Consider the following 26,738-nt stretch of genomic DNA (forward strand, 5'->3'; position numbering starts at 1 on the left):
CTCTGGCTTATCTCTCCACGCTTCAGGCTCTCTGCCTTTATTCCTGATGAAGGGCTTTTGCCTGGAACGTCGATTTTGCTGCTTCTCGGATGCTGCCTGAAATGCTGTGCTCTTCCAGCACCACTAATCCAAAATTACGAGATTCTGAACTTGTTGGTGTTGCTTCTATTTCTGAATGAAGATTGAGCTTTACCCCAGACTGCAACTTCCTTCCTCTATCGAACATCTGTGAGTACAGCACTCTCTTTTCTCACCACTTTTTATACTTTTTTCCATTCTGGGCTTTAGTTGTTTATTTGCAGCAACTGCATGGAAAGGTAGTGAATCCAGGGAGGGGGCAGACTCTGGAAAATTTGGTACAAGTCAGTGTCTCAATCGGCAAACACGTGCCAAATGCTGTACCACAATGAGAAGTTATACCCTTTGCATTGAAAAAAGGATAGAAAGTGAGGGAAGAGAGGAGTGGGAGTTGTATTTTTGATAAGGTATAGTATTCCTGCTGTAGTCTGGAAGGATATTCCTGGGAGTACATCCAGGAAGGTGATTTGGGTGAAGCCTGGAGATAAAAAAGGTATGATCACATTGGGATTGTATTATAGACCATGTAATAGTCAGCAGGAACTGCAAGAAGTATCTGCAAGAATAATAGGGTGGCTATGGTAGGGAATTTTAACTTTCCAAACATAGACTGGGACTGCTTTGTGTGAAAGGTTTAGATGGAGCGAGTATTGTTACAAAGGAATTTAAGGGGCAACTTTTTCACGCAGAAGGTGGTGCATGCAAGGAAAGAGATGGCAGAGGAAGTGGTGGATGCTGGTCCAATTACATTTAAAAGACATCTGGATGGGTCTGTGAATAGGAAGGGTTGATAGGGATGTGGGCCCAATGCTGACCAAATGGGGTTAGATTAGATTAGATATCTGGTTGGCATGGACAAGCTGGACTGAAGGGGCTGTTTCTGTGCTCTGACTCTGGCTTGCCATTAACATTTGCCATATGTAGGTGTCAATACCTTGAGGTCTCATTCCAACCACCACCACCACCCCCACCACCCCCTCCACACACACACCTCCCTATCCCAGATTGACAGTGATGAATATTGTGGTGTCTTAGAGTATTTGAAAATCTGAAGACGGAAGTTTCAAAATAAACAGATGAAGGGCTTATGCCTGAAACATTGGCTCTCCTGCTCCTTGGATGCTGTGTGACCTGCTGAGCTTTTCAAGCACCGCCACTCTTCGACTCTGACTCTCCAGCGTCTGCAGTCCTTACTTTCACATCAATGTCTGACAGTCACTTAATGCATCGGGATCACAACAATTTTCGAATGTGATTCTGTGAGAAGGAGCAAAGTTTTTTGGTTCTTGTTTCAGTACATTTTCAGCATTTATGGGACTGGATGAGAGACCCTACTGTTGCAGCACACTGAGTGTGGAGTCTGAAACAAGTTATACGGCCTGGGAAGAGGAATCACGGTGGTGAGGGGGCTGTACACACCTTTTGTGTATGGCTGAATCTTTTGCCACGGAGAAACATGAGGAATCCCACCCCATGGAGAAACCATGGAAGTGTGGTGACTGTGGGAAAGGCTTCCGTGTCCCATCTGCCCTGGAGACTCATCGTCACAGTCACACTGGGGAGAGGCCCTTCGGCTGCCTGGAGTGCGGGAATGGCTTCACCCGCTTCTGCAACCTACTGGTCCACTGGCGGGTCCACACTGGGGAGAGGCCATTCAGCTGCCCTGAGTGCGGGAAGAGGTTCACTAGCTCCTCCCACCTGCTGACCCACCAGCGGATCCACATCGGTGAGAGGCCATTCCCCTGCCCCGAGTGCAGGAAGGCCTTCAGTGAACCCTCATAAAGCATAGGCAGGTCCACACAGGGGAGAGGCCCTTCAGCTGCCCCGAGTGCGAGAAGGCCTTCAGCCATTCCTCCGACTTGCTGGCCCACCGGCGAATTCACACGGGCGAGAGGCCATTTGCCTGCCCAGGGTGTGGGTGGAGGTTCACGGTGTCCTGCAACTTGCAGGGGCACCAGCGTTCTCAACAATTGGATTCCGCCGGTGATCCTGCTGTGGGTCACCCCCAGGACTGAACCTCCTGCCTGTTCTGACAGTGGGTGCGGTGGTAGAGTCAGTGGGCTTTTTTTTTTCGTTTTGTGCTGGACTGCATTCCCCACCGCCCCCCCGTTGGATTTTGGAATCCAAAGTCGGCAAGCAGTAGGCTGGGAAAACACAGCAAGCCAGACAGCACCAGAAGATGGAGGAATGAGCATTAGCCCTTCTACCAAAACGTTGACTTCTCTATCAGACATGATTTACCAGGATGTTGCTGGGGGTTGGAGGATTTGAGCTGCAGGGAGAGGCTGAATAGACTGGGGCTGTTTTCCCTGGAGTGTCGGACGTGGAGGGGTGACCTTATAAAGGATTACAAAATTATGAGGGGCATGGATAGGGTAAATAGACAATGTCTTTTCCCTGGAGGTGGGGAAGGAGCGGTGCTCCAAAAGCTTGTGTCTTCAGATAAACCTGTTAGACTCTCACCTGATGACATGTGACTTCTGACCTTGATCCAGCCCGATCCAACACCAGCACCTCTGCATCAGCGTTGACGAATGAGATCGGATTTTATTTGGCATGATTTAGTGAGATGCTCATCTGGAAACTCAACTGTCAGAGCAACAAAGAGACACGAGTCATAGAGTCTGACAGCACAGTGACAGGCCCTTTAGCCCAAACTGGTCCATGCCAACCAAAACGTCCATCAACACGAATCCCATTTCCCTACTCTTGGCCCATACCCTTCTAAACCTTTCCTATCCATGTATTTGTCCAAATTCCTTTTAAATGTAGTTAATATACCCGCCTCAACCACTTTCACTGGCAGCTCATTCCATCTGCACACCACACTGCGTTTAAAAAAAAAAGTTACCCCTCAGGTTACCTGTTATTCTTTCCCCTCTAACCATAACCTGATGTCCTCTAGTCCTCGTTTCCCAAATCCAGGAAAAAGACTGAGTGCATTCACACTATCCATGCCTCTCATGATCTTGGACACTTGTATAAGGTTCCCCCCTCAGTCTCCTATGCTCTAAAGAAGGAAGTCCTAACTTGTCAAACCTCGCCCTATAACTCAAACCCTTGAGTCCTAGCAATATCCTTGTAAATTTCTTCTGCAATCTTTCCAGTTTAATACCATCCTTGTTATAGTAAGGTGACCAAAACTGAACACAATACTCCAAGTGTGGCCTCATCGATGTCTTTGATAACTGCAACGTAGCTTCCCAACTGTTATACTCAGTGCCCTGACTGATGAAGGCCAGTATGCCAAAAGTCTTCTTCACTGTCCTGTCTACCTATGTTGTCAGAAATATAGGACTTGCTCCAAACTGTATTCACAATCCAACTGATGGGACAGGAAACTGCTTCCTTTCTTGAGACTAGTCTCCCAGTGGGAACTTGCTGGCTGACTGTCTGATGTACAGAACCTTACAGTGCTCCATTGCCCTCAGTTATCTGGAAGGGGTCCACACGCAAGCGCCCAAGGTGATGCTCGAAACCTTTATCATCTCTTTGGGATTAATCACCATTCGATGCTCTTTAATCATACAGTACGGAAACAGTATGACTCCAACCAGTCCATGATGCCCCATTAAACTAGTACCACCTACTTGCTCCAGGCCTGTATCCAGTAGTAATAGTCAGAGATGCACAGCACAGAAACAGATCCTTCAATCCAACTTGTCCATGCTGATCAGATATGCTAACCCCATTTTGTCTCAGTGTATTTTGAGATTTGTAGCTCGGGTTGAGGTTCTGGATGTAGGTTTGCTCACTGAGCTGCGAGGTTCATTTCCAGACGTTTCGTCACCCTACTAGGTAACATCTTCAGTGGGACTCATGTACATTGCTTCACCTGAGGCCCAGTGACGATGTTACCTAGTAGGGTGACGAAATTTAGATTAGATTAGATTACATTAGATTACATTACAGTGTGGAAACAGGCCCTTCAGCCCAACAAGTCCACACCGACCCGCTGAAGCACAACCCACCCATACCCTCTACATTTACCCCTTACCTAACACTACGGGCAATTTAGCATGGCCAATTCACCTGACCTGCACATCTTTGGACTGTGGGAGGAAACCGGAGCACCCGGAGGAAACCCACGCAGACACGGGGAGAATGTGCAAACTCCACACAGTCAGTCGCCTGAGGCAGGAATTAAACCCGGGTCTCTGGTGCTGTGAGGCAGCAGTGCTAACCACTGTGCCACCGTGCCGCCCATTTCTGGAAATGAACCTCCCAGCTCAGCGAGCAAACCTACATCCAGCTCATTTTGACCCATTTACATAGAACATAGAAAAATACAGCGCAGTACAGGCCCTTTGGCCCTCGATGTTGCGCCGATCCAAGCCCACCTAACCTACACTAGCCCACTATCCTCCATATGCCTATCCAATGCCCGTTTAAATGCCCATAAAGAGGGAGAGTCCACCACTGCTACTGGCAGGGCATTCCATGAACTCACGACTCGTTGAGTAAAGAATCTACCCCTAACATCTGTCCTATACCTACCACCCCTTAATTTAAAGCTATGCCCCTCGTAGTAGCTGACTCCATACTTGGAAAAGGTTCTCATGGTCAACCCTATGTAAACCCCTAATCATCTTGTACACCTCTATCAAGTCACCTCTAAACCTTCTTTTCTCCAATGAAAACAGCCCCAAGTGCCTCAGCCTTTCCTCATACGATCTTCCTACCATACCAGGCAACATCCTGGTAAACCTCCTCTGCACCCGTTCCAGTGTCTCTACATCCTTCCTATAGTATGGCGACCAAAACTGCACACAATACTCCAGATGCGGCCGCACCAGAGTCTTTATATCTCTCTAAACTCTTTATATACTTACACACATGAGGATGCCTTTTACATGTTGACATTGTACCAGCCCTTCACCGCTTTCATTGGCAGCTCATTCTGTACACACATCACCCTCTGTGAAAAGGTTGCTCCTCAGGTCCCTTTCGCCTCTCACTTAAAACCTGTTCCCTCTTTTTCTGGACTCCCCCAAACCCAAGAAATGTCCTTGACTTTTTACCCTATCCATGTCCTTCATGGTTTTATAAACCTCTATAAGGCAAACCCTCAGCTGCTGACACCCCAGGGTAAACAACCTCAGCCTATTCAGCCTCTCCCTTTCCCTCCAAACCTTTGCTATTCACGTACTTATCCAAATGTTGTAATTGTACCCATGTCCACCACTTCTGTGTAAAAAAATTGCCCCATGTCTGTTTTTCAATCTCTCTCGTCTCTGTGAGAAACTTACCACTTTGAGATCCCTTTTAAACTTTTCTTCTTTCACCCTAAAACTGCGCCTTCTCGTTCTAAACTCTCCCACCTTGAGGAAACTACCTTGCCTATTTACGCTATCAACGCCCTTTGTGGATTTTATAAACCTCTATAAGCTTAGCCCTCAGCAACCAATGCTCCAGGGAAAATAATCCCAGCCTATTCAGCCTCTTCCTCCCTCAAACACTCCAACACTGGCAACATCATTGCAAATGTTTTTTGAACCCTTTCAAGTTTCACAACTTGTTACAAACATGTCGACTTTACTCGTCTGATGCGGGAGAACTTTCTGCACAATGTGATCTGTCTGAAAGCACACTCCCCTGTGCTACAACAGAGCTACAGTGACTCTCAAAATCCTGACAAACTCAGTTATCAGTCAAAGATTCATTCGGAGAAGCCTCTCAATCACATCTGTAAATGGAGAAAGTGTGTTTAATAATGAGTTGTGAATAAAGGCTGCATTAATCTTTTATTGTGAGTTTTACTCCTCCATTCAAAACATATCTTACAAATCTGGTCACAAGTAGCGTATGCCATTCGTTTTAAGATGAGGTGAACTTAAGAGGCATTGTTTACAATTGAGAGCTCCTTGACACACAAAGAGCTGAAATCATCTCTGCGCCACTATTATCAAATTGGAATTAAGGCTGGATCGGCTGGGATGTTTTTCTGCCAAAGCAGAGACGGTTGAGAGGCGATGTTTATAAAACCACGAGGTGAATAGATAGGGTTAATGATAGTTGCCTCTTCCCAAGGATGGAGGATTTCAAGATCAGGGGACACATTTTTACAGTGAGAGGAGAGAGAGTTTGAAAAACAGACATGGGGCAAATTTTTTACACAAAGGTGGTTCGTGTGTGGCATGAACTTCCAGAGGAAGTGTTGGAGGCTGGTACAATTACAACATTTTAAAAGTATCTGGATGGGTTTATGAGCCAAATGCTGACACATGAGACGAGATTAATTTTGGATTTCTGGTCAGTATAGACGAGTTGGACTGAGGGGTCTGTTTCCCTGCTGAGTATGTCTCCGCCTCTATAACAAGACACATAGGGCCCTCGGGTTCACACACAAATAAACTGTCAGTAACATTGAGTCTCGGAGTTAGGTTGAGTCAATGTGGTCATTTTTGAGGCATACAAATGTACCTCAGGGAGACACACCCTCAGAGGAAAGGGGCGGAGACACGCCGCGATTGCGAACCTCTCCACCAATCACAAAACTTGCAGTCGGTGCGGCATGTAAGGGGCGTGTCTCCGAAAGTCGGCCGCCATTGGTCAGGTGAAGTAAGGTGCGCTCTGATTGGAGGGAGCGCGGAGACGGAAAGAAGAAGAAAAACAAAGATGGCGGCGCGAGGCTGCGGTTTTCTCATCGACTCAGCGGGCGGTTTCTGACGGAGAGAGGGGGGCAGACAGGCATTGTTTACCTCAGAAAATATCTTTAAAATACATTTCAAATTAAAGCCGGAACTTTTCAAACAAAAGTTGTGAAGAAAAGGAGACAGTCCCCGGTGGGGTTTATTGTTTATTTGTGTATAATTCCCGGGGCCCGGGAAGGGGGAGGTGACGGTTACCGGGTGAACGAGAAAACAAATTAAAAATGTCGGCGGTGGAGGAGAGAGAGCCGGCGCCCGCGGCTTCTTCGGCGGCGGCCGGAGCCCAGGAGCTCAACAACCCCCCGGAGCTGGAGGAAGGTCCGAGCTCCAAGAAGCGGGGGGTCCGGCTGGAGGCTGGATTTGCTCAAGGCTTGTATCTATTAACTTATTTAAATGGTACCTACTGTATGGGGCTATGGTTTACATTAAAACCGGAGGGTCATGTCAGAGTGTTTGTTTATATTGAGCAGTTGTAGTTGGTAAAATACACTCCCTGGAGGAGCACCTTCTATGATGCTGCATTTCTTGCCTTCTGCCCTTCCCCCATTTGTTATCTCCCATTTGATTTTACATTTTATTTGGTCAAATTTAATTTCACAATAATCGGACATTGTATTCACTGTGTGCTATCAATTTGTTTGTTGGAATATTGTAAGACAAAATTAATGGTGTAATTTCATTTCTGATGTCAGAGTTTGACATTGAATGTGCAGATGTGAATACCAGTAAGATGTGAAAATAAATCAAGAACTCATGCTTTCAACAAATGCAGTTCACTGATATTAATGGCTTTGTCTCATTTCGGGGTGCTGATTCAAGTCTGACCAACAGACTCTTTCATCCCGTCATCCAACTTAATTAAAGTCTGATAGAAAATAACTCTGGCAGGCTAAAATTTATACAATTTATTTATGAGATTTATTTACGTGTCCGTTGTGCTTGACGTGGTCTCCTTTGCATTAGGGAGACTGGACTTGCAGAACGTTCGGAGAACACCTCTGGGACAAGCGAAGTAAATGATCCACTGTCCTGTGGCTGAACACTTTAACTACCCCTCCCACTCAGGTAAGGCATGTGTGTCCTGGGCTGCCTCCATCGCCAAACTCTAGCCACCTGACACCTGGAGGAAGAACACTTCATCTTCCATTATGGGACCATCCAACAATTGGGATCAGTATAGATTTCACCAGTTTCCTCAATTCCACCCTCCCCCTCCCCCTTAACAAGCTTTATGGGATAGTTAAGTATGGGATCAGAAAAAAAAATGCATTTTCATCTTATACTTTGGTAAACATGGTAACTAGACTTAGTATACAATAATCTATAAAGAGAAAAGGATCATAAGTCACGGTAATGGAAAAATTGATAAGGAATCAAAGGGGGAATGCTAGCTAAGATACAGTGGAAATGGGGGGAATTTCATGCAAAACTAATTTAGAGGTATGTGGGAAAATATAGACACTGCAGTACTGAACATGACAGCAAACTGTCCTTTTCAGAAAGGTGCATTTGCAAGACGTCAGACAGAGATGCATAAAATTCCTACAGTGCAGAAAGAGGCCATTTGTCACATTGAGTCTGCACTGACCCACCAAAGAGCATCCCATTCAGAATCACCCCTTGCCCCTGCATTTACCATGGCTAATCCACCTAGCCTTCACATCATGGAGCAATTTAGCCTGGTCAGTCCACCCACCCTCCATATCTTTGGACTGTGGGAAGAAACGCCTGTAGACAGGGAGAACATCCAAACTCCACACAGTCGGTCACCTGAAGTTGGAATTGAACCTGGGTCCCTGGCGTTGTGAGGTAGCAGTGCTAAGCACCGTACTACCCCAATATGTTATAAAATTTGAATAAACCCACTAAGTTGTAAATTTGTTCGTATGAAGAAATTACTGCAAATGATTGGAAGCAATAGTCCAAATGAAATCTTTTTGAGTGTGATCCAAAACGTAATTCTAATCTAATGACTGAAAATGCTTCGACCTCTGGAATGGTCTGCGAGAGTATGTGTTGGAATTAGATTCAATTATGGCATTCAAAAGAGAGTTGGATCATTAAACTGAAAAGTAAAGTAATTGCAGTGTTCGGTGAAGAGAAGTACTAGGTTCTGTGGTGATTATAATGTCAGTTAGGTGGATCGCAAAGAATATGAGTTCCTTGATTGGGGCTGTTAACCTGGTCCAATCGGGGAGCCCTGGCTGACAGAAACAGCCATGTCAGAGGTTCTTTTCACTCTGAGCAAACTGGACCAGTGTGAAGGTTTCTGCACATGTAAATAAAGGGTAACATGGTGACATGCCTCTGTGGGGTTGTTTCAGGTACAATCCCCATATTTCCAGGCTGGCTGTCTCCCATTGGATAGTTGACATGTGAATCTCCTGGTCAAGGAGGCGCATGTCTGGGGATTGACCAATAGGAAGCCCAGAAGGACTGGAAGGTGCCTGCTCCTCCTACCAATCAGAGTTCCCCACCCCCTCCCCATGTCTAAATGCAGAAGTTGGACCATGAGCTTCTGAAGCTGCTGCTGCTCCTCTCTCAATGAAGATTGATCTTCACCTCAAAGTGCAACTTTCTCCCTCTGTCCAATATTTGTTGGTACAACACTTTTTTTTCGAAGGATGCCATCTTTTCTGATCATCACAGTTAAAGGGGTATTTTGCATTTGATATTCAAAGGGACGGTCAGTTAGGAAGGCAGGGTCATGTCTTGTGTTATTGTGTGGTATGTGTGAAAGCTGCAACAAGACATCTCAACTGCGATGCTCAGTGCTCTGACTGATGAAAGCAAGCGGGCCAAAAGCCTTTCCTGTCTACCTGTGACTCCACTTTCTAGGAGCTATGAACCTGCACCCTAGATCTCTCGGTTTGAATACTGCATGTGAAACAGATTCGATGCTTATTGGTAGACATTATTAGTTGGTGCTTATCTCGACTATTTCAGTACCTTATCTCGATACATAATTCCTGGCTCTCTAATCGTATACTTTTGTTATTCTTTTCTGCCTTTAATATAGCACTGAATCTATTTCACATGCAGTGTCTCCAACCAAAAACTTCGAGACACTGCATGTGACACTGCAGTGTCTCGAAGAAGTCCTAGAAAGTGGAGTCATGGGTAGACAGGGAGGTGAAGAAGACTTTCAGCATGCTTGCTTTCATTGGTCAGAGCATCGAGTATAGGAGTTGGGACATCTTGTTGCAGCTGTACAAGATGTTGGTAAGGAGTACAGCATGCAATTCTAGTCACCCTACTGTTGGAAGGATATTACTAAGTAGAAAGGATGCAGAAAAGATTTACTGGGATGCTACTTGGCTGGAAGGTTGTTATAAGGAGAGGCTGGATAGGCTAGGACTTCTTTTTTCCCCAGGAGCACAGGGGACTGAGACGTGATATAAAATCACGAGTGGCATAGATAAGGTTGACAGCCAAAGCTTTTTCCCCATGTGGGGGTCTAAACTTAGAGGACATAGGTTTAAGGTGAGTGGAGGAGAGATATAAATGGGTCCAGAGGGGCAAACGTTTACACGGAGAGAGTGGAGAATGTCTCGAACAGATTGGCAGAGGTGGTGGTGGAAGCGAATACAATTCTGTCGTAGAGTCATGGAAACAGACCCTTTGGTCCAACCCGTCCATGCTGACCAGATATCCCAACCCAATCTAGTCCCACTTGCCAGCACCGGGCCCATATCACTCCCAACCCTTCCTATTCATATACCCATCCAAATGCCTCTTAAATGTTGCAATTGTACCAGCTTCCATCACATCCTCTGGTAGCTCATTTCATACACGTACCACTCTCTGCGTGAAAATGTTGCCCCTTAGGTCTCTTTTATATCTTTCCCCTCTCACCCTAAACCTATGCCCTCTAGTTCTGGACTCTCCGACGCTAGGGAAAAGACTTTGCCTATTTATCCTATCCATGCCCCTCATAATTTTGTAAACCTCTATAAGGTCACCCCTCAGCCTCCGACGCTCCAGGGAAAACAGCCCCAGCCTGTTCAGCCTCTCCCTGTAGCTTAGATCCTCCAATCCTGGCAACATCCTTGTAAATCTTTTCTGAACCCTTTCAAGTTTCACAACATCTTTCCGATAGGAAGATCAGAATTGCATGCAATATTCCAACAGTGGCCTAACCAATGTCATGTACAGCCGCAACATGACCTCCCAACTCCTGTACTCAATCCTCTGACCAATAAAGGAAAGCATACCAAACGCCGCCTTCACTATCCTATCTACCTGCGACTCCACTTTCAAGGAACTATGAACCTGCACTCCAAGGTCTCTTTGTTCAGCAACATTCCCTAGGATCTTACCATTAAGTGTATAAGTCCTGCAAAGATTTGCTTTCCCAAATTGCAGCACCTCGCATTTATCTGAATTAAACTCCATCTGCCACGTCACAGCCCATTGGCCCATCTGGTCCAGATCCTGTTGTAATCTGAGGTCACCCTCTTTGCTGTCCACTACACCTCCAATTTTGATGTCATCTGCAAACTTACGAACTGTACCTCTCATGCTCGCATCCAAATCATTTATGTAAATGACAAAACGTAGAGGGCCCAGCACCGATCCTTGTGGCACTCCACTGGTCACAGGCCTCCAGTCTGAAAAACAACCCTCCACCACCACCCTCTGTCTTCTACTTTTGAGCCAGTTCTTATCCAAATGGCTAGTTCTCCCTATATTCCATGAGATCTAACCTTGCTAATCAGTCTCCCATGGGGAACCTTGTCGAACGCATTATTGAAGTCCATATAGATCACATCTACTGCTCTGCCCTCATCAATCTTCTTTGTTACTTCTTCAAAAAACTCAATCAAATTTGTGAGACTTGATTTCCCAAGCACAAAGCCATGTTGACTATCCCGAATCAGTATTTGCCGTTCCAAATACATGTACTTCCTGTCCCTTAGGATTCCTTCCAACAACTTGCCCACCACCGAGGTCAGGCTCACCAGTCTATAGTTCCCTGGTTTGTCTTTACCCCCCTTCTTAAACAGTGGCACCACGTTTGCCAACCTCTTGTCTTCTGGCACCTCACCTGTGACTATCGATGATACAAATATCCCAGCAAAAGGCCCAGGAATCACTTCTCTAGCTTCCCACAGAGTTCTTGGGTACACCTGATCAGGTCCTGGGGATTTATCCACTTTTAACCGTTTCAAGGCATCCAGCATTTCCTCTTCTGTAATCGGGACATTTTGCAAGATGTCACCATCTATTTCCCTACAGTTTATATCTCCCCCATTTTTTGTGGCTCCACACAAAGGCCCCCTTGCTGTTCTTTGAGGGGCCCTATTCTCTCCCTAGTTACCCTTTTGTCCTTAATATATTTGTAAAAACCTTTTGGATTCTCCTTAATTCTATTTGCCAAAGGTATCTCGTGTCCCCTTTTTGCCCTCCTGATTTCCCTTTTAAGTATACTGCTACTGCCTTTATACTCTTCTAAGGATTCACTCTATCTATCCCTGACATATGCTTCCTTCTTTTTCTTAATCAAACCCTCAATTTCTTTAGTCATCCAGCATTCTCTGTACCTACCAGCCTTCCCTTTCACCCTGACAGGAGTATACTTTCACTGGATTCCCATTTTCCAGCCGTCCCTTTACCTGCGAACATCTGCCTCCAATGAGCTTTCGAAAGTTCTTGCCTAATACCGTCAAAATTGGCATTTCTCCAATTTAGAACTTCAACTTTTAGATCTGGTCTATCCTCTTCCATCACTATTTTAAAACAAATAGAATTATGGTTGGTGGCCCCAAAATGCTCCCCCACTGACACCTCAGTCACCTTCCCTGCCTTATTTCCCAAGAGTAGGTCAAGTTTTCCACCTCCTCTAGTAGGTACATCCACATACTGAATTAGAAAATTGTCTTATACACAATTAAGAAATTCCTCTCCATATAAACCTTTAACACTATGGCAGTCCCAGTCGATGTTTGGAAAGTTAAAATCCCCTACCATAACTACCCTATTATTCTTACAGATAGCTGAGATCTCCTTACAAGTTTGTTTCTCAATTTCCCTCTGACTATTGGGGGCTGTATAATACAATCCCAATAAGATGATCATCCCTTTCTTATTTCTCAGTTCCACCCAAATAACTTCCCTGGATGTATTTCCAGGAATATCCTCCCTCAGCACAGCTGTAATGCTATCCCTTATCAAAAATGCCACGCCCCTTCCTCTCTTGCCTCCCTTTCTATCCTTCCTGTAGCATTTGTATCCTGGAACATTAAGCTGCCAGTCCTGCCCATGCATGAGCCATGTTTCTGTAATTGCTATGATATCCCAGTCCCATGTTCCTAACCATGCCCTGAGTTCATCTGCCTTCCCTGTTCGGCCCCTTGCATTGAAATAAATGCAGTTTAATTTATTAGTCCGACCTTGTCCCTGCTTGCCCTGACTGTTGACCCACTTCTGTTCTCAGCTGTACCCGTCTCAGATCGATCTCTTTCCTCACTATCTCCTTGGGTCCCCCCCCCCCTCCCTCACCTTGCTAGTTTAAATCCTCCCAAGCAGTTCTCGCAAATTACCCTGCCAGTATATTAGTCCCCTTCCAATTTAGGTGCAATCCGTCCTTCTTGTACAGCTCACTTCTACCCCAAAAGAGATTCCAATGATCCAAAAATGTGAATCCTTCTCCCATACACCAGCTCCTCAGCCATGCATTAATCTGCTCTATCCTCCTATTCCTGCCCTCACTAGCTCGTAGCACTGGGAGTAATCCAGATATTACTACCCTTGAGGGCCTCCTTCTTAAATTTCTGCCTAACTCTCTCTAATCTCCCTTCAGAGTCTCAACCTTTTCCCTTCCAATGTCATTGGTTCCAATGTGGACAATGACCTCCTGCTGGCCCATCTCCCCTGTGAGAACATTCTGCACCCTCTCTGGGACAGCCTTGATCCTGGCACCAGGGAAACAACACACCATTCTGCTTTTTCTCCACTGGCCACAGAACGTCTGTCTGTACCTCTGACTACAGAATCCCCTAACACGATTGATCTCTCATTGCATTAGAGCCAGTCTCAATACCAGAAACTTGGCTGTTCATGCTACGTTCCCCTGAGAATCCATCACCTCCTACATTTTCCAAAACAGCATACCTGTTTGAAATGGATATATCCACAAAAGACTCCTGCCCTTGGTGCCGACCTCTCTCACCCTCCCTCACCACCATCTATGTGACTGTATCTGAGACTTTCCCCCTTTCCTATAACTGCCATCCATCACATACTGTTGCTGTTGCAAATTCCTCATTGCTTCTATCTGTCTGTCCAACCGATCCACTCAATCTGATAAGATTAGCATCCAACAGCATTTATGGCAGATATAATCCGCAGTAACCCTTAAACTCTCTTTAAACTCCCACATTTGACAAGAAGTACATATCACTGCAAAGGCCATTTTTGCTCCTTCACAATCTACAGACCCAGAAAACAATACCGTTTTATTCCTCTACAAACACTGCTCCAGGTTAAATTAATAGCTATGGCTTATATTTTAGGTTTAATCAAAAGACTTGTCTCCAAAAACACATAATCAAGAAAGAATCCACTATACTCACTACTGCAGCTTTTCTCTTGAGACAGACTTAAAACAACAATTAACTTATCTAATTCTGTGCTGTGAACTTCGCCCAACAGTTCCTCCAAGATTAGTTGTGAATTTCACTGTTTGTTAATTTTCCCAGATGCACTCCGATGTCCAGCGATACACGAATTCAAACAGTCATTGAAGAAACATTTAGACAGATACATGGATGGGAGGGGTATGGAGGGATATGGCCTAAATGCAGGGAATGGGACTAACTTAATTGTGAAAACGAGGCATCATAGGAACTGTTTCCATGCTATAGACGTCTATGACTCAATTTCAAGACAGAGGGTTAGAATCGTAGAATCCCTACAATGGGGAAGCAGGCCATTCGGTCCACCAAGTTGCCACTGACCCTCCAAAGAACATCCCACTCAGATCTACCCCAACCCTGCATTTTCCATGGCTAATCCCCTGAGCTTCCTTATCCCTGGACACTGGTAATTTAGCATAGCCAATCCACCTAACCTACACATCCCTGAACACTATGGGTACTTCTGCACGGCCAATTCACCCTAACCTGCACCTCTTTGACTGTGGGAGGAAACCGATGCCGACACTGGGGTAATGTTCACACCCCACATGAACATTGCCCAAGGCTGGAATTGAACCTGGTCCCTGGTGCTGTGAGGCAGCAGTGTTAACCACTGAGCCATTGTGCTGCCCCATGGTTATTATGATACTAAAGGTTTTAATTTGATATTTTAAGTTAAGAACAACACCTGTGCCCCCTGTAACCCTGCAAGTTTATTTTTGTTTCAAATACCCATTCAGTTTTGAAATCATTGATCCTTTGACTGGTGGGGAGAGTTTCAAAGAGATTTACCAGATTTGTTGGGGATGGAGGGTTTGAGCTATGTGGATAGGATGGATCGGTTGGGACTCTTCTCACTGGAGCTTCAGACATTGAAGGTGACCTGGTAGAGGTTTATAAAATCTTGAGGGGTATAGATAAAGTGAATGAGGTGTATTTTCCATAGGCTGGGGGATTTCAAGACTATGGGGCACATTTTTAAGGTGAGAGGAGACAGAAGTGGCAAAGGTCTTTTACACAGTGGTTCATGTGTGGAATGAACTGCCAGAGGGAGTGGTGGTGCTGCTACAATTATAACATTTAAAAGGAGAGGTATGGGGGGGATATTGGGTCAGCAGCAGGCAAGTGGGACGAGTTTAGTTTGGGATTATGTTCAGCATGGACTAGTTGAACCGAAGGGTCTGTTTCCATGCCTTACAACTCGAGGAGTCATTCAGGTTACGATGGTCTGACTATCCAGATAACGCATGTGCTCACATCCCTATTAGTCTCTGATCAAATGTTACGGTATATAAGATAACAGAATGTAAAGGAAGATCTTTTGGTTTTGGGAATGTGTAAACCAGAATTGTCTGTTCTAAATCTCTGCGCTGACTTTCATAATCTCTTTATACAGGTTACAAGAAGGGAAGGATCTACAGAGAGAAGTCTGAAAGCAAAAGTCATTTCAGGTCTGAAACATACACTCAACTCGCCATGATCTGAAGATCACAAGTCTCTGGACCTCAAATGTGAAACATTTATCTATTCTGTTGGCTTCAAAGGTTTTTAAACATCAGTGCGATTGGAAATGCATGGAGTGTGAGAACACGCACAGATGTGTGTGAAAGTGTTCGACTGACCATCAGAGGAAGTATTCCCAGGAACACTACCTGAGTGAGAGTCTTCCTGTGTACTTGGCTGTGGAAGGAGCTTGAACCAGTTAGACAGATCGAATCCTCACTGCACAATTGTTACGGACCAGACCGGATCCCCGGACAAATACTTTAAGAAGGTAGCCGTGACCCTCATTTTTTCTCATTTTAAAGCCATATGTGAAATGTGACTGCTGGCCGTTAAGCAAAACATGATTTGCTTAAAGGCTGTCATTAAAATACAGCTAAAGAGAGGAATTTAGGATAATTCTGCAGACTGGAAACTTAATAGACACAGAGTAACTGTTACTAACTAACTATTCCGATACAGTAACATCCCTTTAAACACACCCTTTTTGGCAAAAAGGCGAATTCCAACACACGTTTTCACATCGTGTTCTCCAGAAGGAACAAACCAACGAGCAAATTCAGAGAGAGTAGCAGCCAAGAGACACTCACTGAAGCTTCCAACTCCTCCTGCTTAAGGCAAAAATCTAAAATAAAAGTAGGAAATGTGGTCGAGGATGCTGGACACACCCAAGCTGCTCCCATTGGTCTGTTCTGAATGTTGTGGTTGTGCTAGCCTCCGCCACTTCCTCTAATGGCACGTTCTGTGTGCGCACCACCCTCTGGGTTGGGGGTGGAGGTTGCCCATTGGGTCCTGTTTGTGTCTTTTCTCTCTCATCTTGGACCTATGCCCCATGGTTCTGGACTCCCCCATTCTTGGGGGTGGGGGGGGGGGGAATCCTTAACTATTCACCCTACCCACACCCCTCATGATTTTGTAAACCTCTATAAGGTCACCCCTCTTCTTGTAAATCTCATTAATGCAAAGCCAAAGATTCATCAATGTCCAACTGACAGATGTCCAGCTCCCAAAATAGTCTCTCATATTAATTTCCATCAGAAAGTGGTGATGCCAAGACAATGTCTTGCTCCCTCTGAGGTAAGGACTTGGCCACTTCATCCGGCCGATAGTTGTATGAATCGTAGAAGAATCATGGAATCTCTACAGTGCAGAAACAGGCCCTCAGCCCAACAATCCATACTGAGCCTCTGAAGAGTAACCCACCCACACCCATTCTTCTACCCTATTGCTCGACATTTACCCCTGACTAATGCACCGCACCGACACATCCCTGAACACTATGGGACAATTAAGCATGATCAATTCACCCTAACCAGCACATCTTTGGATTGTGGGAGGGAATGAAGCAACCAGAGGAAACCCACACAGACACTGGGAGACAACTTGGAAACTCCACACAGACAGTTGCCCCGAGGGAGGAATCGAACTCTGACTCAGCCAGCAATTAAGACCCTGGCAATTTCCACTTACTTCCAGCCTCTTGTCTCAAAAGTGACTGGAATTGAAAGATTCCATCTGAAGTTTTATTTCTCTTCAGTTCCGACCTTCACTGTCGGTCAACGAATCTCTGTTTCCTTTGTCACAATTCTGACAACCTTACAGAGGGGAGGGAGCAACTGGAGATTTATTTTCAGAGTCTAGATTTATTTTCAGAGCAACTCCAATTCACGCTGTGTCAGTCGGTTTCCCTTCGTATGATCAACCTTACCCATGTCGTCTTTTCCCCAGAGATGGGGAATTGAAGATAAGAGGGGATGGATTTGAGATGTGAGGGGAAAGACTTAGGAAGGACCTGAGGGGAAACGTCTTCATGTAGAGGGTGGTGCAACAGTTCTGGTCGCCACATTACCAAAAGGATATGGGCGCTTTGGACAGAGTTCAGAGAAGGTTTATGAGGATGTTGCCTGGTGTGGAAGGTGCTAGGTATGAAGAGAGGTTAGGTTTGTTTTCATTAGAAAAAAAGGAGATTGAGGGGGGACCTGATTGAGGTTTACAAAATCATGAAATGTATAGACAGGGTGGATAGAGATAAGCTTTTTCCCAGAGTGAAGCCCTTCACCCTGGGAAAGGTCATGCTTTCAAGGTTAGAGGTGGAAAGTTTAAAGGGGATACATGCGGCAAGTACTTTACACAGAGGGTGATGGGCACCTGGAACACATTGCCAGCAGAGGTAGTAAAGGTAGGCATGGTAGATTCATTTAAGATGCATCTAGGCAGATGCATGAGTAGGTGGGGAGCAGAGGGATACAGATGCTTAGGAAGTGGGTAACAGGTTTACACAGTAGGTTTGATCGGCTCAGGCTTGGAGGGCTGAAGGGCCTGTTCCTGGGCTGTAAATTTTCTTTGTTCTTTGTATGTGGAGTTGGCTGCCAGAGAAAGTGGTTGAGACAGATACAATAACAACGTTTAAAAGGCATCTGGATGGGTTTTTGGATCATAGAATTATAGCATCTCTACAGTGTGGCAACAGTCCCTTTGGCCCAAAACATTCACACTGGCCTTCTGAAGAGTATCTCACCCAGACCCATTCCCCTATTACTCTCCATCTTCCTCTATAAGAGTACCCTTCAGTTTCCAGAGAAAAAAATCCCAGTCTATCCAACCTCTCCCTATAACTCAATTTTTCCAGACTCGGTAGCATCCTAGTAAATCTGTTCTGCACCCTTTCTAGTTTAATAATTTCCTTTCAATAGTAGGGTGACTAGAACTGAAGGCAGTATTCTGAAAGTGGTCTCACGAAAATCTTATAAAGCTGCAACAAAATGTCCCAACTCAATAAATACTGAGAAACTGGACATTGGTAATCAGAAACAAAAACAGAAGTTGCTGGAAAAGCTCAGCAGATCTGGCAGCATCTGTGGAGAGAAATCAGAGTTAACATTTTGGGATCAGTTTTGAAGGGCACCAGACCCAAAACGTAAACTCTGATTTCTTTCCATGGGATGCTCCAATGCTCAGTGCTCTGACCAATGAAAGCAAGCGTGCTGAAAGTCATCTTCACCGCCCTGTCTACCTCTGAGTCCACGTTCAAGGAACTATGCACCTGCACCCTCTAGCTCACTTACAATTGACATGTATGTCCTGCCCTGGTTTGACCCACCAAAATGCATTGATCTAAATTAAACTCCATCTGCCAATCTTCAGTCCATGGCCCACTTAGAGTCATAGAGTAAGACAGCATGGAAACAGGCCCTTTGGCCTAAACTGGTCCATGGTGCCCACCCAGCTAGTTCCAATTAGAGTCAGAGAGATATACAGTACAGAAGTGATCCTTCAGTCTAACTCATCCATACTTAGCAGATATCCTAACCTAATCTAGTCCCATTTGCCAGCACTTAGCCCATATCTCTATAAGCACTTCCTTTATTCATATACCCATCCAGATGTCTTTTAAATGCTGCAGTTGTACCAGCCTCCACCACTTCCTATGGCAGCTCATTCCAAACACGCACCACCCTCTGCTTGAAAAAGTTGCTCCTTGGGTCCCTTCCCCTTTCACCCTATACCTATGCCATATAGTTCTGACTTTCCCACCGCAGGGAAAAGACCTTGTATATTTACCCTGTCCATGCTCCTCATGATTTTATCAACTCTAAAGTCACCCCTCAGCCTCCGATGCTCCAGGGAAAACAGCCCTCTGATTTTGGTGCAGCATCTTGTATAGTTTCAGCTGACCTCAATGTATTTCCAATGAAGTTAATCATTTCACTGAATGATAAAGAGATGGACAGGGTTGTGGTCTGGCCCCGGACCTTTGTGACGTTTCCCAGACTCTGATCTCCCTCCTTGAGGCTTTTTCACACTGGATCCTGTATTCATGTAACATTTACCTGCTGCATCGTGGCAACCGCCAATTCATTGGATACTTGCCCATCGCTTCAGGAACCTTTTAAATTCCTCATTAAAGACGATCCAAATGCATATTGATCTTTGATCAGTTCCATCAAATTTATGGTTACACCTACTGTTAGAATTCTTTAGCTAATAAGTTGTTGCTTCCCATGTTTACCAGTCACCTCTATCTTTATCCTTGGGTGTCTTATGATGTATTCATTCACCTCACATTCCAATGTCTGCTAATTTCTGTATCAATGATTCGTTCCTCTCCGTATGATATGGGGCTGCTTTCACTATCTGAAACTGGTTGGAATCTTTTCTTCTAATGCTTTAATGATTTTTTTGTTGTGCAGGTAGATCTGTAACTACTAAAGGACCTATATCTATAAATATTTGAAGGATCTTCGCGTCATAGAGATGTACAGCACAGAAACAGACCCTTTGGTCCAACCTGTCCATGCCGACCAGATATCCCAACCCAATATAGTCCCACCTGCCAGCACCCGGCCCATATCCCTCCAAACCCTTCCTATTCATATACCCATCCAAATGCCTCGTAAATGTTGCAATTGTACCAGCCTCCACCACATCCTCTGGCAGCTCATTCCATACACGTACCACCCTCTGCGTGAAAAGGTTGTCCCTTAGGTCTCTTTAATATCTTCCCCTCTCACCCTAAACCTATGCCCTCTAGTTCTGGACTCCCCAACCCCAGGGAAAAGACTTTGTCTGTTTATCCTATCCATGCCCCTCATAATTTTGTAAACCTCTATAAGGTCACCCCTCAGCCTCCGACGCTCCAGGGAAAGCAGCCCCAGCCTGTTCAGCCTCGTCCGATAGCTCAAATCCTCCAACCCTGGCAACATCCTTGTAAATCTTTTCTGAACCCTTTCAAGTTTCACAACATCTTTCTGATAGGAAGGAGACCAGAATTGCATGCGATATTCCAACAGTGGCCCAACCAATGTCCTGTACAGCCGCAACACGACCTCGCAACTCCTGTACTCAATACTCTGACCAATATAGGAAAGCATACCAAATGCCTTCTTCACTATCCTACCTACCTGTGACTCCACTTTCAAGGAGCTATGAACCTGCACTCCAAGGTTTCTTTGTTCAGCAACCTAATCTAAATATTAGAACAGATTGATTAAATAATTAAAGAGTCGACAGAGTTATTATCGTTTTACTTGTCAGAACTATCTTAAGCAAACATTTTTCCCAAGATGTCTAACTCCTGTCAACTATGTTCCGCTGCATTAACCACGGCTAGTTGTCTGTGTCCTGCTCAGTTATGGGCAGTCAGAACAGGAAAAGACCTTGGCTATTCACCCTATCTGTGCCCCTCATCATTTTATAAACTTCTGGAATTGTCTGAAGACAAGTATCTGTGATGCTGGAGATCACTGGAGGAGGCCAAGATGGATCATCCATTTGGTACTTCTGGCTGAAGATTGCTGTGAGTGCTTCAGCCTGATTTTTTTGTGCTGATGTGCTGGGCTCTTCCATCATTGAGGATGGGGATATTGGTGGAGCCACCTCCTCCAATGAGTTTGTTAATTGTCCACCACCATTCACTACTGGATAGGGTAGGACTGCAGAGCTTCGATCTGATCCATTGGTTGCATTATTATTATTCACAATTTATAATAATGATTTGGAGTTGGGGATAATGGGTCACAGGTCAAAGTTTGCAGAGGACTGTGAAACTTTGCAGAGGAACATAGATATTTTGAGTGAGTGGGCAAAGGTCTGCAGATGGAAAACAATGTTAATAAATGTGAAGTCATCCATTTTCATGGGAATAGCAGTAAAAAGGACTATGACTTAATGGTGAGAAGTTGCAGCATGCTGCTGTGCAGAGGGACCTGGGTGTCCTTGGACACGAATCAGAGGGTTGGTCTGCAGGTGCAACGAGTAATTAAGACGGCAAATGGAATTTTGTCCATCATTACTAAAGGGATTGAGTTTAAAAGGCGGGTGTTATGTTGGCCGTTCCAACAATCAAGTTTATGCCATTCCCTCCGAAGAACGTTTCTCACAGATCCCCCTCCCACCCTATCCAGTCGTTTCTGCTGGTGGGTGAGACCTGGACTAGGGGTATTGGCCTCAATATGAGGGGGAGTAGAATTCGGACAGAGATGAGGAGGAACTGTTTTTCCGGGAGAGTACTGAATCTTTGGAATTCTCTGCCCAAGGAAGCAGTAGAGGCAGCTTCATTAAGTATATTCAAGACACAACTGGATGGGTTTTTACATAATAGGGGAATTAAGGGTAGTCGGGATCATGCAGATAGGAGGAGCTGAGACAATGAATCGATCAGCCATGATTTTAATGAACGGCAGAGCAGGTTCAATGGGCCAAATGGCCTGCTCCTGCTTCTATTACTATGAAACTATAACCCTACATTTTCCATGGCTAACCCATCTAATCTGCACATCCCTGGACACAATGGGCAATTTAGCATAGCCAATCTAAATTGAGGCTTGTGAGCATTGTAGTGATGTGAATAATGAACATCAGAGAATGATAGAAGGGGACAAGGAGGATAAATGTATCAGCACTCAAAATTGGATTCTAAAAATCACAAAACTTGAAACTAAAGAGTGTGTCTGAATGTGTGCTGCATTGTCACAAAACTGAATGAATTGACTGCACACGTTGAAGAGAATAATTATGATCGGAGACTCTTTACAGCGATGCGGCTTCAGGATGACAAGGATTAGATCCTGAATATTGAGGGGGTGCCATTCAAGTCAAATGGGAAGCTAGGTAAAGGTAGAGAGTTGGCACTGCTCATCAAAGCACTGATAACATGGTAGTGTGGTGTCAGCTTGGATTTCAGGTCCTGATTTCTCGTCCTCTGTTGATCTCCCTGTTCCCACAGAGGAAGATGTCAGCTGTTCTCAGCTCTGCTGAAGCTCTGACCTTCACCCCCACCCCCACCCCCCAGCCCTAACACCTTCTGGAACAATAAAACATTCAGTCGATCAAGGCCCATTCCACAATCTCCCAGCCTTAGGTCGCTTTTAAATCTTTGCCCTCTCACCCTAAACCAATGCCCTCTGGTTTCAGACTCCCCCACCCTGGGGCATAGATGTTACCTATTTCCCCTATCCGTGCCACTCATGATTTGATAAATCTCGACAAGTTCACCCTCTGCTTCTGACGGCCCAAGGGCACCATCCCCATCCTATTCAGTCTCATTTTATACCACAAACCCTCCAACCCTGGCGACATCCTTATCAATCTATTGGAGTTTCACGATATCTTCCTATCCTATAGGAGGGAGACCAGAATCAAATGCAACATTCCAAAGGTGGCCTAACCAATGTCCTGTACAGCTGCAACTTGACCTTCCAACTCCTATACCCAATGCACTCAGTGGGTCAAATGGCCTCTTTCTGCACTGCAGGTGTTTTATGATTTTAATTGATATAATATGTAGATTTATATTAAATATAAATTGCTTCATATGGTGTAAGTCTGATATTCACTGTTGTACAAGCTGCATGGCTATGATCTTTTACCTAATATAGTAATGGAATTACATGCTGTATTTCTTGTCATCAATTTTATTTAATAGGTGAGCAGGAAGTCATTCAGCAACTTTACTGGCTTTATTTTATCAAGCAGTGGAGTTTAATTTAGATAAATGTGAGTTGCTGCATTTTGGGAAAGCAAATCTTAGCAGGACTTATGCACTTAATGGTAAAGTCCCAGAGAGTGTTGCTGAACAAAGACACCTTGGAGTGCAGGTTCATAGCTCCTTGACAGTGGAGTCACAGATAGATAGGATAGTGAAGACGGCGTTTGGTATGCTTTCCTTTATTGGTCAGAGTACAGGAGTTGGGAGGTCATGTTGCTGCTATACAGGACATTGGTTAGGCCACTGTTGAAACATTGCGTGCAGTTCTGGTCTCTTTCCTATCGGAAAGGTGTCGTGAAACTTGAAAGGATTCAGAAAAGATTTACAAGGATGTTGCCAGGGTTGGAGGATTTGAGCTATAGGAAGAGGTTGAATAAGCTGGGGCTGTTTTCCCTGGAGCGTCGGAGGCTGAGGGGTGACATTATAGAGGTTTATAAAATCATGAGGGGCACAGATAGGATGAACAGACAAAGTCTTTTCCCTGGGGTCGGGGAGTCCAGAACGAGAGGGCATAGGTTTAGGGTGACAGGGGAAATATGTAAAAGGAACCTAAGAGGCAACCTTTTCATCCGGTACATGTATGGAATGAGCTGCCAGAGGAAGTGGTGGGGGCTGGTACAATTGCAACATTTAAAAGGCATCTGGATGGGTATATGAATAGGAAGGGTTTGGAGGGATATGGCCCGGGAGCTGGCAAGTGGGACTAGATTGGGTTGGGATATCTGGTCGGCATGGACAGGTTGGACTGAAGGGTCTGTTTCTGTGCTGTAACCTGTATGACTCTATGATGTTTCATTTTCATATCCTTATTCAGTTTCATTTCCAAGTCATTGTAACCAAATGAAGTTTTCCTCAATACACACTTAAGGCTATCTGGCTGCCTGATGTGTCCTGGATAATATGTGATCAGCAGGCATCTGGTAATCTACAGGAGTTGTCATTTTTTTTAGATTAGTTTGGAAACAGGCCCTTCAGCCCAACAAGTCCACACCGACCCACCAAAGCGCAACCCACCCAGGCCTATTCTCCTACATTTACCCCTACACCTAACACTACAGGCAATTTAGCATGGCCAGTTCACCTAACCTGCACATTTTTGGACTGTGGGAGGAAACCGGAGCACCTGGAGGAAACCCACACAGACATGGGGAGAATGTCCAAACTCCACACAGTCAGTCGCCTAAGGCGGGAATTGAACCCGGGTCTCTGGCGCTGTGAGGTACCAGTGCTCACCACCATACCGCCCACATTATATTTATTTCACTGTACTGACAGTGATCACTTATTTTGTGAATTTCGTTGCAGGAAGACATGAGGAAAGAACCAAATGTTACATCAACCTCTGATGGAGCCACTTGATTTATTGGGAAAGGAAATCAAGGAAATCGTACCAAACATCATCTTCACTATCCTATCTACCTGCAACTCTGAAGGAATTATGAATCTGTACTCCAAAGTCTCTTTGTTCAGCAACACTCCCTAGGACCTTACCATTAAGTGTATAAGTCCTGATCTGATTGGTTTTTCAAAAATGCAGCACTTCGCATTCATCTGAATTAAACTCCATCTGCCACTCCACAGCCCATTGGCCCATCTCATCAAGATCCTGTTTTAATCAGAAGTAAACTTCTTCGCTGTCCACTATACCTCCAATTTTGGTGTCCTCTGCAAACTTACTCCACCTATGTTCATAGTCAAATCACTTATATAAATGATGAAAAGTAATGGACCCAGCACCGATCCTCGTGGCACACACTGGTCATAGGCCTCCTGTCTGCAAAGCACCCCTCCACCACTGTCTTCTACCTTTGAGCTAGAACTGAAAAAAATAATTCTGAGGTCAAAATGCCTTCCCTCGTTGTGGTTCTGTTCGCCGAGCTGGGAATTTGTGTTGCAGCCGTTTCGTCCCCTGTCTACGTGACATCCTCAGTGCTTGGGAGCCTCCTGTGAAGTGCTTTTGTGATCTTTCCTCCGGCATTTATAGTGGTTTGTATTTTCCGCTTCCGGTTGTCAGTTCCAGCTGTCCGCTGCAGTGGACAGATACAAATCACTATAAATGCCGGAGGAAACATCATAGAAGCGCTTCACAGGAGGCTCTCAAGCACTGAGGATGTCACCTGGATAGGGGACGAAACGTCTGCAACACAACTTCCCAGCTCGGCGAACAGAACCACAACAACGAGCACCCGAGCTACAAATCTTCTCCCAAACTTTGAATGCCTCTCCTCTTCTTCTCCTGCTCACAGTACGCTGGCTGTAGCCAGCCAGCTGAGAGTCAGTCCTCAACGGAGGAGATTCCAATCTCCTGGTATTTTTTTTTTTACTGAGGTAACTAAATCTCTTGGTTAAACTTTTTTTAAAATCCGCTCACATTTTTTTCCCCAGCACCCATGTGTGTGTGGAGGTGTGAGATAGCAGATACATTCAATTTTGCTCAAAGCACACAATCTGCAGGCAGTCAATCCATTTTTTATTTGGAAGTAGAACCAGTCTGACTCAACATTAGGAGACAGGCAGGCTCTAACCTCACACCTTAAATACATTCTCTGAGCTGAAATGTCACCTTCAAATTACATCGAGAACGTTCCTTATAAGTAGTTCTGGGATTTACATATTAATGAACTGAAACCTGCAACCCATTCTAAAAGATGAAAGACTTGACAGCAATCTAGATTTGTTCAATTCAGTTGTATGACACAGAATTTGTCCCAAAAAATTACAATGTCTTGTGATCCTGCTCCACAGCTACCTGATGAAGGAGCAGCACTTCGAAAGCTCGTCCTTCCAAATAATACCAGGTTATGTTCCAATACGTTTGTCTGATTTTTACCTTTGTTTCTCGTGAACACAGCCCACACTTTCTGCTGCAGGCAGTAACCTTTACAATGCTGATGAAATGATGCAGTACCTGCAGAGATGAAAAACTTAACAGTTTTAATTTTAATTCTGTCTTATGATCCTGCTCCATAGCTACCCGATGAAGGAGCGGTGCTCCAAAAGCCAGTACTTCCAAATAAACCTGTTGAACTATAACCTGGTGTTGTGAGACTTTTAATCTTTGTTTCTAGTGAATACAGCCCACATCTCCCACTGCTGCCAGTAACCCTTACAATGCTGATGAAACAATGAACCCGAACTCCTGAAAAATTTATAATTTCTCACAATTCTGCCACTCGTTCACTTCTGATCCAGGACATTGGAAACTTAGTGCTGGAGGTTGAAAGAAATGAGTAGCTTTAAAACAAAAACTTGTTGAATCTCTCAGCTTTCAATGAGAGTCTGAGTCTGACGGTGAATTCTGGTAACCTTTATTGCAACCCTGCTTCATTACAGTTTCAATTTTTCCCAGAAAAAAGGTGCACGAAAAGTAGCGTTTTTTAAAAA

The 26,738-nt window shown here is 44.9% G+C and overlaps 1 long non-coding RNA gene across 1 annotated transcript; it reads left to right on the top strand.

The window, feature by feature from the left end:
• Positions 1-24,993, top strand: LOC148143667 (uncharacterized). The gene is made up of 4 exons (XR_015751287.1): positions 1-228; positions 7,692-7,793; positions 15,762-16,139; positions 24,660-24,993. It is a non-coding gene; the product is annotated as an uncharacterized LOC148143667 (long non-coding RNA).
• Positions 24,994-26,738: the final 1,745 nt, after the last annotated feature.

This window comes from Chiloscyllium plagiosum, unplaced genomic scaffold, assembly GCF_037043375.1.
Source record: "Chiloscyllium plagiosum isolate Xiang-an unplaced genomic scaffold, Cpla_swu_hap1 HiC_scaffold_27, whole genome shotgun sequence".
NCBI classification, from domain to species: Eukaryota; Metazoa; Chordata; class Chondrichthyes; order Orectolobiformes; family Hemiscylliidae; genus Chiloscyllium; species Chiloscyllium plagiosum.